The following is a 16,239-nucleotide window of genomic DNA, read 5'->3' as shown; positions in this document are numbered from 1 at the left end:
AGGAGAGGACGCTCTGCCCTGGATTCCTCCATGAAGCACTGGCTTCCCAAAGTCAGCTCAGCTGACCTCTCCATGTGTGGCAGAGGCAAAAGCCCAAACATCTCCATGACTGTGCCTGTCAGCAGTGGCAAACTAATGAGCCTAAACATGGCTTCCTCCTCACTTCTGCCTTCCGCCATTTTGCATCAGTATACCTTATTGTCAGCGCCTAATTTGTACTCAGTGTCCTAACTGCAAAAGACTCTGAGTAAATGTATTGATACCTTTCCGGTTTCTAGCTTATACATGGTGACATCCCAGGAGGAGGGGATACATCCTGAGCAGGCCAGCCCTTTGTGCTTGCCATTCCCTCATCGTACCTTTTGTACTTCATGCTTGAATGTTCACTCGGAAATGGGATACTTCATATTGGTAAGTCTGGACAAGTAGAAGGTTTGTCTGAGGTCTTTTGGGGTTTGGGTTACCGACATTTTTTTCATGTAATTAATTGCCTGCAACATTTGAAATTAAGGTGGACTTCACAATCAGATACCTATAAGTAGAGTAGAGAAATGACTGAAGTACCTCAGAGTCAGAAACCCGAAGTTTGTGTGTATGTTTTTTCCCTCCAGGCTCCCAATAACCATGTGTCACCTACAACAAGATATCTAACCTCTCTGGGGTTTTCAGTGTTTTTTCCACTATAACAAGAATAATGGTTCTCGTCACTTCCCTGCCTCTAGGGGTGTTGTCAGAATTAATGAGACACCAGGGTGAAAGCTTTCCACTTACTTTCTTCCCTTAGAGAATGCAGAAATGTAAATAAAAGTAATATCTCTATTTTGTGAACACTTTTTTTCATTTTGCATGTCTTAATAACATTCAGAAAGGATTTTTGGAAGCAGCAGCAATTACCGTAGGTGTTACATATAATAAAGGAACTGTATCTGCCAGGAAAAACAAAGGAGGAACAGAAAGCTTGAGTCAGAAAAAGCTGCTCCTGGCTTACTCTTTAATGGAATCAGTAGGAGGGCTGGGATAATCACAAGTAAAATATTGCTGTACAGAGAGCATATAAAAGTAGGAGGACAAGCCACTAATTGAAGTTGCCATCCTAAAAGTAAAAAGAGAAAAGAGATGCTGACGCTGACATGTTGCCGAGATGTTCTTAGTCATACTGGAGAGAGAAGACGAGAGTTGGAGGTAAAAATGTTTGTGGATTATGGTTGAACCAGCCAAAGCAAGCAGAAGAGTCTCACTGCCCAATATATCCAGTTAAGAGTTAAACTTTGATGAGATAAAGATGTTCCCAGGAGTGTCTTTGATTAATTAGCCATGAATTGTCTGTTAACACAGGCAACACATACTATATCAATTCTGTCACTTTCATGGAATACAATTCTCTGGTTTTGATTGATGTAATGATGTCAGAAATCCACATCTAAAAAGATTTATTCTTTTCCATCTGTAGGTGATGAATTTCTAAATAAAGCCATTCTCAGGGATGGAAAATAGTCCACTTCTCTTGTAGGTCAGGAGTCCGGGCACAACTGAGCTGGGTCCTAGTGTCTTAAAGTACTACAATCAGAGTTTTGGCTGGGACACAGTCTTATCTGGAGGTCTGAGTGCTGAAGAGTCTACTTGCCAGGTTACTCAGAATGTTGGCCAAATTTCTTTGTGGTTGTAGGGTTGAGGGTCAGAGACTTTCTGACCATGGGCCAGAGACTTTCCGAATTCCTAGAGGTAACTGTCATCTCCTAGAGGCTTCCTGCAGCCTCAAAAGCCATTTGAGCTTTTCTAGCCTGACTCCTTACTTTATTAAACCAGCAAAGACTAGAGTGATATCGCATCATCTTTGCTATACTCCATTGGTGGAAAGTAAGTCACATAAAAGAGAAATTTATACAAAGATGTGAACATCAGGAGCCATCTTAAAATCAGTCTGTCTCAACTGGTAAAGAAAAACCACTCTGAGGGCCATTATGACTTTGAAAATTTCCAGGATGATAGAATGAATCTGATCTAATCCCTCCAGACTATGTTGCTTTGATTGGATTATGCTTAAGTAATTTCTTCATTCATGGGTTGAATGGGGAAGGGAACCTACACATACTATATGGATAGAAAGTAAAGAGGGATAGGATAGGGTTAGGTGGGAGATTGAGGATGCGTCCCAAGGAAAATTTGTATTATTGATACTATGCAGGAAACCAATGTTCATATTATGTTGTTTATAGGACCTGTGTGTTTGTATATACACACACTGTCCTGTGCTGTGCTTAGTAATGTCCGACTCTTTGCAACCCTATAGACTGTAGCCCACCAGCACCATGGGCTGCCTGTGTGGATTCTCCAGGCAAAAGTACTGGGTTGCCATGCCTGGGAGTGGGTTGCCATGACTTCCTCCAGGAATCTTCCCAACCCAGGGACTGAATCCAGGTCTCCCGCATTGCAGGCAGATTCTTTACCATCTGGGCCACCAGGGAAACCCAAGAATACTGGATTGGGTAGCTTATCCCTTCTCCAGGGGATCTCCCCAACTCAGGAATCAAACCAGGGTCTCCTGCATGGCAGGCAGATTCTTTACCAGCTGAGCTACCAGGGCAGCCCATACACACACTACATAATGTATTTATATATAAACATATATTTATTTATGCTCAATAATTGCATTATCATATATGAAGTAAAGTCCACACATAATTATGATACATCTGTATTTATTAATTGTACTCACCTCACACTCTAGGAAAGCAATGCTCAAAATTATCCAAGCCAGGCTTTAACAGTACATGAACCATGAACTTCCAAATGTTCAGGCTGGATTTAGAAAAGGCAGAGGAACCAGAGATCAAAATGCCAACATCCACTGCTGCTAAGTTGCTTTAGTCGTGTCCGACTCTGTGAGACCCCAGAGATGGCAGCCCACCAGGCTCCCCCGTCCCTGGGATTCTCCAAGCAAGAACACTGGAGTGGGTTGCCATTTCCTTCTCCAACATCCATTGGATCATCGAAAAAGCAAGAGAGTTCCAGAAAAACATTTACTTCTGCTTTATTGATTATGCCAAAGCTTTTGACTGTGTAGATCTCAATAAACTGTGGAAAATTCTTCAAGAGGTGGGCATACCAGACCACCTGACCTGCCTCCTGAGAAATCTGTATGCAGGTCAAGAAGCAACAGTTAGAACCAGATTTGGAACAACAGACTGGTTCCAAATAGGAAAAGGAGTACGTTAAGGCTATATATTGTCATCCTGCATATTTAACTTATATGCAGAGTATATCATGTGAAATGCCAGGCTTGATGAAACACAAGCTGGTATCACGATTTCTGGGAGGAATATCAATAGCCTCAGATATGCAGATAACGCCATCCTTATGGCAGAAAGCAAAGAGGAACTAAAGAGCCTCTTGATGCAAGAGGACTGTGAAAATGTTGGCCTAAAACCCAGCATTCAAAAAACTAAGATCATGGCATTGGATTCCATCACTTCATGGCAAATAGATGGGGAAACAATGGAAACAGTGAGAGACTTTAGTTTTTTTGGGCTCCAAAATCACTGTAGAAGGCTGCTTGCAGCCATGCAATTAAAAGATGCTTGCTCCTTGGAAGAAAAGCTTTGACTAACCTAGACAGGATATTAAAAGCAGAGACATTACTTTGCCAACAAAGGTTCATCTAGTCAAAGCTATGGTTTTTCCAGTAGTCATGTATGGATGTGAGAGGTGGACTATAAAGAAAGCTGAGCATTGGAGAATTGATGTTAGTGAACTGTGGTGTTGGAGAAGACTCTTGAGAGTCCCTTGAACTGCAAGAAGATCCAATCAGTCTATTCTAAAGGAAATCAGTCCTGAATATTCATTGGAAGGACTGATGCTGAAGCTGAAACTCCAATACTTTGGCCACCTGATGTGAAGAACTGACTCATTGGAAAAGACCCTGATGCTGGGAAAGATTGAAGGCAGGAGGAGAAGGGGACAACAGAGAATGAGATGGTTGGATAGGATCACTGACTAGATGGACATGAGTTTGAGTAAGCTCTGGGAGTTGGTGATGGACAGGGAAGCTCAGTCCATGAGGCTGCAAAGAGTCGGACATGACTGAGCCACTGAACTGAACTGTTTTTAATATTATATTACATATACAGTATAGTATGTATATTATATTACATATACAAATATATAGCATTTAATATGCATCATAAAATCTCTACATTATGTACAATTATATACAAATACACACCCCCCCAATATTTGACATAATTGGCCTCTATCAATTTTAAATAAGAAAAAGTAAGCATTAAAAAATTGTGACATCAGTCAGTATTTTATAATCTTAGCTAAGGATGTATACATTTTAAAAGAGTAGGAATAAACATGCATTTAGATGATAACTTTATGTTTTCAGGCCTTGACAAATACTAAGAAAGCATGAGTTTCCAAAATTAGATCAATTATCCTTTATGTACCTAAGTAAATGATATATGAATCGAAACACTTAAATGTAGTACTGGCTTAACAATGCTTCAAGTAAGCACACTGAGCATAATTTAGTGGCTCTTTGGAGCTATTTTCTTATCTTAATTTTTTGCATGCTTTTGAGAATGGAAAATAACAAACTCTAAATGTCTATTATATTTTATAGTATGAATTTGCGAGAAAATGTTTTCATTCATCACTTTTAAAATCAAGTCATTTAAAAAGAAACAAACCAAATAAATAAAAAAATAAATAAAATAAAAAGAAACAAACCGAGGGGCTTCCTGGTGGCTCGGTGGTAAAGAATCTGTCTACCAATTCAGGAGACGTGGGTCTGATTCCTGATCTGGGGAAATCCCACATGTGGTGGAGCAACTGAGCCCGTGCACCACAACTGTCGAGGCTGTCCTCTAGAGCACAGGACCTGCAGCTACTCAGTCCCGTGTGTCCTAGAGACTGAGCTCAGCGATAGGAGAGCAGCCCCCGCTCTCCACAGCTAGAGAAAAGCCCGCACAGCGATGAAGACCCAGCACAGCCACAGACAAAAAAGAAAGAAAGACGTAAAAAAGAAACAAATGAAAATTAAACCCATGGTTTCAAATCATAGCGTGGAAGGAAACTTCTGAGATGGTCAGAGAAGCATTGACTGAATCTTGAAGAGCAACCGTTCTCACAGAGCAGTGACCTTAGTGTGGGGAGGGGAGCGGAAGAATCCTGATAGCATGCTTTCTGTCCTCTCGGTGCTTTTTTTTCTTTTTCTATTAATTAATTAATCTTACTTTACAATATTGTATTGGTTTTGCCATACATTGACATGAATCCGCCATGGGTGTACATGTGTTCCCCATCCTGAATCCCCCTCCCACCTCCCTCTGGGTCATCCCAGTGCACCAGCCCCAAGCACCCTGTATCATGCATCGAACCTGGACTGGCGATTCGTTTCACATATGATATTCTACATGTTTCAATGCCCTTCTCCCATATCATCCTACCCTCATCCTCTCCCACAGAGTCCAAAAGACTGTTCTATACATCTGTGTCTCTTTTGCTATCTCGCATACAGGGTTATCGTAACCATCTTTCTAAATTCCATACATATGCGTTAGTATACTGTATTGGTGTTTTTCTTTCTGGCTTACTTTACTCTGCATAATAGGCTCCAGTTTCATCCACCTCATTAGAACTGATTGAAATGCATTCTTTTTAATAGCTGAGTAATATTCCATTGTGTATATGTACCACAGCTTGCTTATCCATTAATCTGCTGATGGACATCTAGGTGGCTTCCATGTCCAGGCTATGCCTATGCAAATTTTCTGGCAATTGTTATACCAGTCCCAATAAGAATTCCTGTTTTCCCTTCCCTATTCCCTTTCTCTCTTTCCCAAATTGCAAAGTTGTTTTAAAGTAGATTGAATATAGAAGTTTGAGTTAAAGATAATAGAGAGGATTGTGGAGAAGGAGGGAAGGTGCAACAGTCTACTTTATTTCTTTCTCCATCTCAACTTAAGCAGAAAAAAAAAAAATCAACCACAAAGACAAAACAACCAAAACAAAACATTTCATTAAGAAGAGCTTATGGAAAGATGCCTGTGCTGCATGGCTAATGTGAATGATACAACTGACAGCGGCTTTATAAGATCAGAATAATTGCTTTTGAGTCCCTTTCTCTCCTTAACAAGTATAAATACTTATTTTGAGGTTCTAAAAGATCTAGCCTGGCTTTAAGACCTTTGTCAAGGAAAGAGAAAAAAAACCAGTCTGGTTAGCTGGGCTTCAAGGTCCAAGGAGGTTTGCCTGGCTTCCATATAAGAGTTCATATACTAAACAACTCCTTTAAAAATTACTCCTATTCAAACAAACAATTCACTCATCATTTGATTAAGTGCTTCAAATAACAAAAAATGGAACAGAGTCAGCTTCTTTGATATTATCATTGTTCTATGACTTCAAATATTCAAACTGGCTCCAAGAAATACTTAGATAAATGAATAAATAACTTTTAAAAAGAACCTCTTGATATAGTCCAAAAATGAGTTTTGGAACAGAAGCTAGGTGTGATGTTTGGGAGCAACCTGTGTTGGCTGACCCTAGCTTCTTATGTAACACTCAGCTTACCCAAACTTGGAATCTTCTGCATTTAGGCACTGCGTGTGCAGTTCTTTCTGCCAGGATGCCGCTGGTGTTGCTCTTCCTCAGTGGGCTCTATGCTGGTGGCCTCCAGGTTGTCGAGGGCTTCTATTTAGTTCAAATGTGTCTGTTTTATGGTGCCTAACTAAGTAGGCTGTTTAATGAAGTATTATGACCGCACCAAAGTTGTAGTTGAGGAAAACTCAAACAACACTATGAGAAAGTATATACTGGTGGTCCTATTAGTTAACTTAAGCATACATGGATAGCTAATTACCTCTTCTTGACTAACTTGTAGTCTCTTCACATTAATATCATTTATTTTTCATACTACATACATTCAACCAATATTTGTTGAATGCCTACTATGTGTCAGATACCATTCCGGGTGCCTGAGACACAGTGATACGTGAACTGGACCCAGTCCAGTCTGTTCCTCAGGAAACACAGCCTGAGTTGGAGAGAGGCACACAGTCATCCAACAGTCAGACACAAATGTAAAAATCACAATTCCACAAATACTACAAAGGAAAGGTGCAGAGATAGACTTTTCAGGGCACTGAAAAATAATTGCCGTGATTGTGGGTCTTCCTCTGACTATAGCTGAGCAGTAAGTTTTCACCATCTTGATTCTTCTTGTGCCTGCTCCTGACCTATTTCACCCCCCGCTACTTTTCCCAGACTCCACCCACACTTTGAAGACTCTGGCTTCTCCACCCTTTCCTCTCTAGTCTGAGGTGCCTCTCAGCTTTCTCAATCAGAATTCCTCCCCTCTCACGGCCTCTGAATCATCTTGTTTCTAGGAGCAGAAAAATTCAGCCTTCAACTTGACTTCTAAATCTTTCTGTCTCAAACAGTGCATAGTGGCCTTTTTCTTTGGGTCTTGGCTCATGGGGGCTGTGGGTTAGGGAAAATGCCCTCAGGATACTATTTAGAAAGAGAGGAAGAAAAAATATTCAAAATGTACACAAGCAAATTCCTTAAAGGATACTCCAGCCATATTAGTAAAGCAAATAGGTAGATGTCTGGTTCAGAAAGAGGGAAAGTGAGTGAAGTTTAGGTACAAAGATGGAGTTCAAAGCAATCAGAGATGAGCCAGTTCATGGGAGTGCAAGGTCAGGATGGTAACAAGATGGATCCTTAGTTCCATAACTACATGAATATATGAAGTTCTAAGATGTCTTCTAAATATTCTAATGGTTTCCTGTGTCAGGAACAAATCCTATTAGACTCCCTTTGATAAAGCAGGCAGAGCAGGTGACTGAGGGTGTTTAGGAGATGAGGGAGAATGAGGATCAGCCAAAACTCCTAATGAAGACTTTTAAAGATCATTTGGTCCCGACAGTATCTAAGGCTTTTGAAATAATTATATCCTTTAATGCTGGATTGAAAGTAAACCCCTTTCTTAGAACACTTTGGGAAAGAGAAGGCAGGATAACTGTATTCAAGTAATTAAAGGATTGTAGTAGTGTTCAGAAACATCAGGGCAATTGTTCAAGACTCTAGAGGACAGAAGTAGAATTTTGTTCAACAGAGAATGTTCTGGCAGTGGAAGCTGTTTGAAAACAGAAGTAGTTACCATGTTAGGCACCTCATGGCAAGGTTCAGAGGCTGCCTGGCTTCATCAGTGATGAACAGAAATTCACGCAGCAGTCAGAGGTTTGAAATGAACTCTCAGCTTTTGTCCCACTCCACGACTGCTAGTGTGGACATTCCCAATCAAAGAAATCGTAAGAGGACAATGGCTTTAAAATATTTTATAAAGCACAACTTTAAACCGTTTAAGAAGAAGTAACACAGCTAAAAATGACTCATTTTGAATTTTAAGTTTCTATAGTGAATTTTTCTGACTTTATATTGTATATATGAGGCTGGTATGCCTTAGGAAAGGAGCTGGGGGTTGAATAAAAAGTAGAATACTATTTATTTTTAACATATAATGTTATAAATGATGTTTTGTTTTGCTGAAATTACACAAATTTAGTTCTCAATTCTGTTATAAGCCATAAATTCAACTTACATTTCACACAACACAGACATCATGTTTTTTTGGCATGAAGCATGGTTATAGTAGGTAATGTAGAAAAATTTGGAAATGATTGCCTCTCTTTCTCTCCAATGTTGACTGTTAAAGATCCAGCAAATACTCTTTAATTAAGATAGACTCTCCAAAATAAATCCCTTTCTGCTTGAGTTGTAGCTTCTGGAAGATAAATAATTGAACACAGTCACTGATGACTAATATATAACACTATATATGAGGCATATCATAAAATGTCAATTCAAGCTTTACAAACTGTTCATTTCTATGATTTATATATCTTTCTGAAGGTATGCTCAATGCCTGAATTTCTCTCTCATGCTCATTCAAGCAGTGTTTGATTTCCTACTATGTGCAAAGCATTATTTTAGATACTCTAAAAAATATGAAGATGTATAAAAGATGTATAAATAAAGATATTTTCCTTTCTAGTGGTTACAGTGTTACAGTAGAAAATAAACACACAGAATAAACACAGAACTAGAACTTAAGGTAGTATCAGAAAAGCACATTAATAGTAGTATGAATCAAATATTCTGGAAATTAGAAGAGGATATGCAGATGACACCACCCTTATGGCAGAAAGTGAAGAGGAACTAAAAAGCCTCTTGATGAAAGTGAAAGAGGAGAGTGAAAAAGTTGGCTTAAAGCTCAACATTCAGAAAACGTAGAGCATGGCATCTGGTCCCATCACTTCATGGGAAATAGATGGGGAAACAGTGGAAACAGTGTCAGACTTTATCTTTTTGGGCTCCAAAATCACTGCAGATGGTGACTGCAGCCATGAAATTAAAAGACACTTACTCCTTGGAAGAAAAGTTATGACCAACCTAGATAGCATATTAAAAAGCAGAGACATTATTTTGCCAATAAAGGTCCACCTAGTCAAGGCTCTGGTTTTTCCAGTGGTCATATATGGATGTGAGAGTTGGACTGTGAAGAAAGCTGAGTGCTGAAGAATTGATGCTTTTGAACTGTGGTGTTGGAGAAGACTCTTGAGAGTCCCTTGGACTGCAAGGAGGTCCAACCAGTCCATCCTAAAGGAGACCAGTCCTGGGTGTTCATTGGAAGGACTGATGCTGAGGCTGAAACTCCAATACTTTGGCCCCCCTCATGCGAAGGGTTGACTCATTGGAAAAGACTCTGATGCTGGGAGGGATTGGGGGCAGGAGGAGAAGGGGACGACAGAGGATGAGATGGCTGGATGGCATCACTGACTCGATGGATGTGACTTTGAGTGAACTCCGGGAGCTGGTGATGGACAGGGAGGCCTGGCGTGCTGTAATTCATGGGGTCACAAAGAGTCGGACATGATTGAGCAACTGAATTGAACTGAACTGAAGACTTCTTAAAGGAAAAACTCAGTTGGGCTTCATGGAGGAAAGAGCATTTGATTGGAGCTTTCAGTGATGAGTAGGATTTCATAAGTAAAAATGGGTTTTTAGAGTTTTACGCAATGACATGAAGAAAGGCAGAGGAGAGAAATGTAAGAAGTAGCAATTAGTTCAGCTTAGGTGGATTTTTTTTTTACAAGGGAGTAATATAAAATATGCCTCAGGGTAGATCTAGCATATGCTTGCAGCATCGGGTTCAGGGGCTCAGATTTGAGTTTAGAGATTGAGATGACTGAAATAGTGCTTTAGGAGGCTTAGTCTGGGAACAATGTTCAGAGAGAGAGATGTGAGATAAGAATGAAATTTGGGGAGGCTACTGTAGGAGTACAAGCATGAGGAAAATGGTAGAAGAAACGGAACAGAAGCTCTGGGTGGGAAATATATTGGGAACAATGAATCTAGTGAATGAATTTAGTGTCTGGGGTTGGGGGCAGTGGAAGGACGTTGGAGAAGTTTATAATGATTCTGAGGTTTTAAGACTGAACTATTAACCAAACGTTAATATATTAATAGAAATAGTGAAGAGAGGATAAAATGTTGGCTTGCGTGTCTGAATCTGGGTATCATGATTTTGAGATGCTGATAATGTGTCCATAAGAAAAATTTTAAAGCATAAAAATAAGGTGATCAGGCCCTGAAATAAGACACACTAGGGCTTGAATGCTTCCTCTGTCTACCATAAAATAGATAGATTGCTTTACCTCTCTGAAGTTTAGTTCCCTCTTCTGTAAAATGGGGATAGCTTTTTCACCTAGTCATAGGTTTGCATGCAGATAAAATAATTTGTGTAAAATTCTTCCGGGGCTTGGTATAATGTGTCTCAATAGCAGCCAGCTGTTTTTGCCCATAACCTTATTGTTAAGTATGGCCTTCCCTGGTGGCTCAGACAGTAAAGTGTCTGCCTGCAATGCGGGAGACCCGGCTTCGATTCCTGGGTCGGGAAGATCCCCTGGAGAAGGAAATGGCAATCCACTCCAGCACTCTTGCCTGGAAAATCCCATGGACGGAGAAGCCTGATAGGCTACAGTCCATGGAGCCGCAAAGAGTCAGACACGACTGAGCGAGTTCACTTCACTTTGTTGTTAAGAGGAAGGAGGAAGTGTGGATCCAGAAGCCATCGCTAAAAGTGTAGCTTTATATTGTCTTTGAAACATGACTATTTGATGCCATTTTAATGTATGACAACAGATTATCAAAACTTGGGAAAGTAGCCACAGTTAGGAGATGGGAAAGAAGAGGATTCATGAAAAGTATCAGAGAAAGAGTAACAGGAGATACGAGAGGGAACATACTTAAAGTCATGGAAACCTAAATAGATGCATTTTAAAAAGCACTGGTAAACAGGGTCTGATTTTGCTAAAATCTTAAGAAGGATGTGGGTGGATAGGAGGCTATTAAATTATTTAGTTCATCAGTATCATTCAAAGGCACTTATCAGAGGAGTATGTCTCTGGATTTTGGCCCTTGGCAAGACTTCCTGCAAACTATTTAATTGGTGGCCTCACATTCAGTAGCTTTGATTATGCCTATCATTCACCACCTTGTACCTGAAAGTCTTAATCATCTGAGTTAAGCCATATTCTAGGTTGAAAATTTCTAAAGCCTTCTACAAACCTCCCAAAGTCATCAGAGATTCTTTAATAGTAACCATCATTTTTATGTTTGGTTAAAAATGAATGTAATACTAATACTTTGTAGCTGATCGGCACTTTCTACATTTACTGCATTTTTACTTGGACTTGTCAATTTTATTCTTACAACTACCTCATTAGTAAGGTAGGGAGAGTATTATATTTCCCCATTTTATATGCAAGGAATCTGAACTTTCAAAATGAAAGAAAACGAATACATAAAAACATCTGGGGACTGCATGTAATACATAGTCAAGGATTTGCACCAAAACATACACTGATCTTCCTTATTAACCTTCTCTTACCTTCTTTGAAATCCTTCCCTGTGTTCTCATTTAACAAGATCCTCTCTGTCTTCTAACATCATTCTGTTACTTCTTATTCTCCTCTTGATTTTTTAAAAAATAAATATCTCCCAGTGATACCTCTTGTGAGTAATCATTTCAGGCCAGAGATGTGAGTCCAGGGTTTATGTTTTATTTGATGTGGAGAAGAAATGATGTGCTCTCTATATAAATCTGATTTTGGCTTTGATAAAGAAAAGACAGAAAGAGAAAGGTGGGGAAAAAAAAAAACAACCTCATGATTAGGGGTTTAGCAAAAGCACTAGATAGTCTTGGTTGTCATGGAGACCACCACAGCCACTACTTTACATGCAGATAATGTGCAGGAAGGGTAGACAGGAAGATTAGCTATAGATACAGTTCTTGAATACTGAAATGGGAGCAATAAAAAAGCTTCTGGCCTCAGGAAGTGGGAAGAACTAACACAGGTCACAGCAGAAGAGTCAGAACCAAAGACTGTGGTAAAGTGTTTATCTGGGATGCCTAGATGCACAATGCCCATGAAAAAGCTTGTGTAGTAGTCATTAGTGCTAATTCCCAGGTATTTCTGGCTCTCTTTCTCTAAAATGCACGATAGGACTAATACTTCCGGCAGCTTTGTGTAGGGGAGAAGCCACATGAGTAGTTCTGGTCAACAAGTTATAAGAAGTGGCACATGTCATTTTCAGTCTTAACATTTAACTGCTGGTACAAGCTGAAACTCCAATTCTTTGGCCATCTGATGCAAAGTGCCAACTCATTGGAAAAGACCTTGATGCTGGTTAAGATTGAGGGCAAGAAAAGAAGGGGGTGACAGCGGATGAGATGGTTGGATAGCATCACTGACTCAATGGACATGAGTTTGAGCAAACTTAGGCAGATAATGAAGGACAGGGAAGTCTGGTGTGCTGCATGGGGTTGCAAAGAGTCAACACAGCTGAACAATTGAACAAGATCAACAAGACCCCCTAGAACTCTGTTTGCCTTCTAGACCAGTGACTGGCATCATCCATTAGCTTGAATCCCTGAGTAACTGTGATCAGTGAGCTTCACAGTTGACCCAAAATGGGTGTGCAGTGTGAATAAGGAATTAGCTTTTGTTATTTAAAACTGCTGTAATTAATTTTTAAAATTAGTTCCATTTCTTTATTTAACCCCAGTGTTACCTATCAGAATACCTATAGCTCAGATGGTAAAGACTCTGCCTGCAATGCAGGAGAAACTGCTTCGATCCCTGGGTTAGGAAGAGCCCCTGGAGAAGGGAATGGCAATCCACTCCAGTATTCTTGCCTGGAGAATCCTGAGGATGGAGGAGCCTGGTGGGGTACAGTCTATGAGGTTATAAAAAATCAGACACGTCTGAGCGACTAGTGTTATCAAGCCATCCTGGCTGATATAGCTAGTGAATGGTAAGGGAAATAGTGGCAGGCTGTATGAGAGAAGGTTTTCTAGTTAGTTATTGCTGTGTAATAAACCACCCCCAAACTTAGTGGCATAAAATAATAAGTGTTGTATTACACTCATGGGTTCCATGAGTTAGGAATTCAGAAAGGCAAAGTGGGGCTAGCTTTTCTCTGGCACATAGTGGCCGGGATGACAAGGATGGCTGGGGGTTAAAATCCCCTAGGGACTTCTTCATGCACAAACCTGGCACTTGGACAAAATGACTGAAGGACAGGTGAGGCTGGGCCTGTCCACAGAAGCACCTACCCACGTGTGACTGCTCCATGAGGCTTGATATTTTCACAGTATGGGAGCCAGAATTTGAAAGGAAGCATCCTGAGAAGGAGCATTCCAGAAGGCCTGTGTGGAAGCTCCATGTCCTGTTACTAAACAGTGTCAGATCTGTGCATTCTGCTAGTTAAGACAGAGTCGTAAGGACAACCAAGAATCCAGTGTCAGGACGTGTGAATCAGACTTCACTTTTTCATGAGGGAGTAGCTCAGAATCTATATCCATTTGCAAAGTCATTGTGGAAGGGTAAAGGAAAGCTTGCGTAATCATGGAAGCAAATTGATGTGCCATGTGGTCAAATTACAGTTCAGGTCATAAAAACAAGATCCCATCTCTGTACAGTGTTCTTCAGTTTATAGTACATTTTCATTTGCTTTGCCTCATGTAACCCTTCCAACAATCCCATGCTGTAATGTAGGACTTTTATCTCTAGAATATAAAAAAGTAAAACTGATGCTTTTTAATAACTGTGGAAAATTCTTAAAGAGATGGGAATGCCAGACCACCTGACCTGCCTCTTGAGAAACCTGTATGCAGGTCAGGAAGCAACACTTAGAACTGGACTTAGAACTAGTAAAAGCTGTGGTTTTTCCAGTAGTCATGTATGGATGTGAGAATTGGACTATAAAGAAAGCTGAGCGCCAAAGAATTGTTGCTTTTGAACTGTGGTGTTGGAGAAGACTCTTGAGAGTCCCTTGGACAGCAAGGAGAGCCAACCAGTCCATCCTAAAAGAAATCAGTCCTGCGTATTCATTGGAAGGACTGATGCTGAAACTCCAATAATTTGGCCACCTGATGCAAAGAACTGACTCATTGGAGAAGACCCTGATGCTAGGAAAGATTGAAGGCAGGAGGAGAAGGGGACGACAGAGGATGAGATGGCTGGATGGCATCACCAACTCGACGGACTTGAGTTTGAGTGAACTCCGGGAGTTGGTGATGGACAGGGAGTCCTGGCGTGCTGCAGTCCATGGAGTCACAAAGAGTCAGACATGACTGAGCAACTGAACTGGACTGACTGATAAAAGAGTAAGATAAATTCTGAGAGGAACCAGAACTAAATAAATACCATACCACTTAATGCATAGCTCTTTACGTCTGTCTTCTCATATTTCCCTACACCTTATTCTGAATTAAGCAAATAATACTGAACATTTACTAGATATGAAGCGCTTTCTTAGGTGCTGTGAACATGTGTAGACAAGCAAACTATCTTTGTAAACTAGTGGAGAGGACAAACTTAAACACAGAAAATAAAACAATAGAGGTAACTAATAATTGCCCAGTGACAAGGACATACAGAAGGGCATTTAGTTGGGACTCTGTAAGTATTTTTAAGCTGAGTTTTAAAACATGAGAAATATTTAGATGGGAAAACGGTGGCCAAATTGCTCCAGTGTGAGCAAAATATGAACTTAAACATTCAGAGTTCCAGAAGAATAAACAGTGGCTGGAGTAAAAAGCAAAGAAAGAAGAGAGGAAATCTCACATTGCACATTAGTCAGTTCACCTTAAATTGTTGCAGGGCTACCTATGGTGTCTTTATTCTGAGAGCCGTGCAACAGGAAATATTAAATGTTTCTCATGTATACATCATTTCCATCTCTGGAGCTTAACTCATCATCACTAACCTCTTCATGGCCTCATAAAGTTCTTCAAAGTCATCTTTCCATTGATGGCATCACTCTCATTGAATGCTGCTCTTTTTGGTTACAAACTGCTTTTCCTTCTGACAGAGTCTTTGTTAGGCATTTACCTCCTTGTGTAGACTAGGGCAGGAATTAATAACAATTTAGGTGGTCTTAAAAATTTTCCAGGAAAACTTATTGAAGGAATAGAAGGTATTATTACAGGAACAGATAGAGACTTGTTAGCTAATTTTATAGAATCACTCCTACTATGATCTAACTCTAAACTAACATTGAAAAAAATCAAGCATATTCCTTCTAGGCCAGTTTCCAGAATGATCGTTTTTCTATTCAGCCCTTAACACCCTTCTCTAAGCTGCACCCTCTTACCCCACCCTTAGCTCCTGCTCTCCTCTCCTCTTTCAAATGACTCAAAATCCATTACCTACTTGTCTATTTCCTGTCACCCACCGGTAAATGCTCTTCTGATTACAACAGGGATTAAAAGCTTCGCACTTACAGAAAAATGTTATCTCACCAGGATTTTGCTTTGTAACTTTTCATGACCACTAGGAGAGAGTGAGCATGCAATGATTAAACAGAAATGACTTTGAACTACGGTTGTTAGGAATATTTAATGTATTACATTGAAAATATAATGGCACTGAGCACATGGATCTGGTTTCATTTTATGCTCCAACAGGAAATCACTTCCTCGCTGAAAGGCGTTTAAACCCTTGTGAAGTTCCCACAGCATGGAAAAGAATATTGGGTCCTGCAGAGACAATGAAACACGTAAAGCAGAAGACACTGATCTTGGCCCTAAGAACAAAGCATCATTCACATGGCCAGTGTGTTAGAGCAGAGATGACCAGCGCAGACCTTTCCGTAGAAATCAAC

Source organism: Ovis aries, chromosome 6, assembly GCF_016772045.2.
Source record: "Ovis aries strain OAR_USU_Benz2616 breed Rambouillet chromosome 6, ARS-UI_Ramb_v3.0, whole genome shotgun sequence".
Lineage (NCBI taxonomy): Eukaryota > Metazoa > Chordata > Mammalia > Artiodactyla > Bovidae > Ovis > Ovis aries.
The sequence above is the reverse complement of the archived record's forward strand: the minus strand, read 5'-3'. Positions refer to the sequence as shown.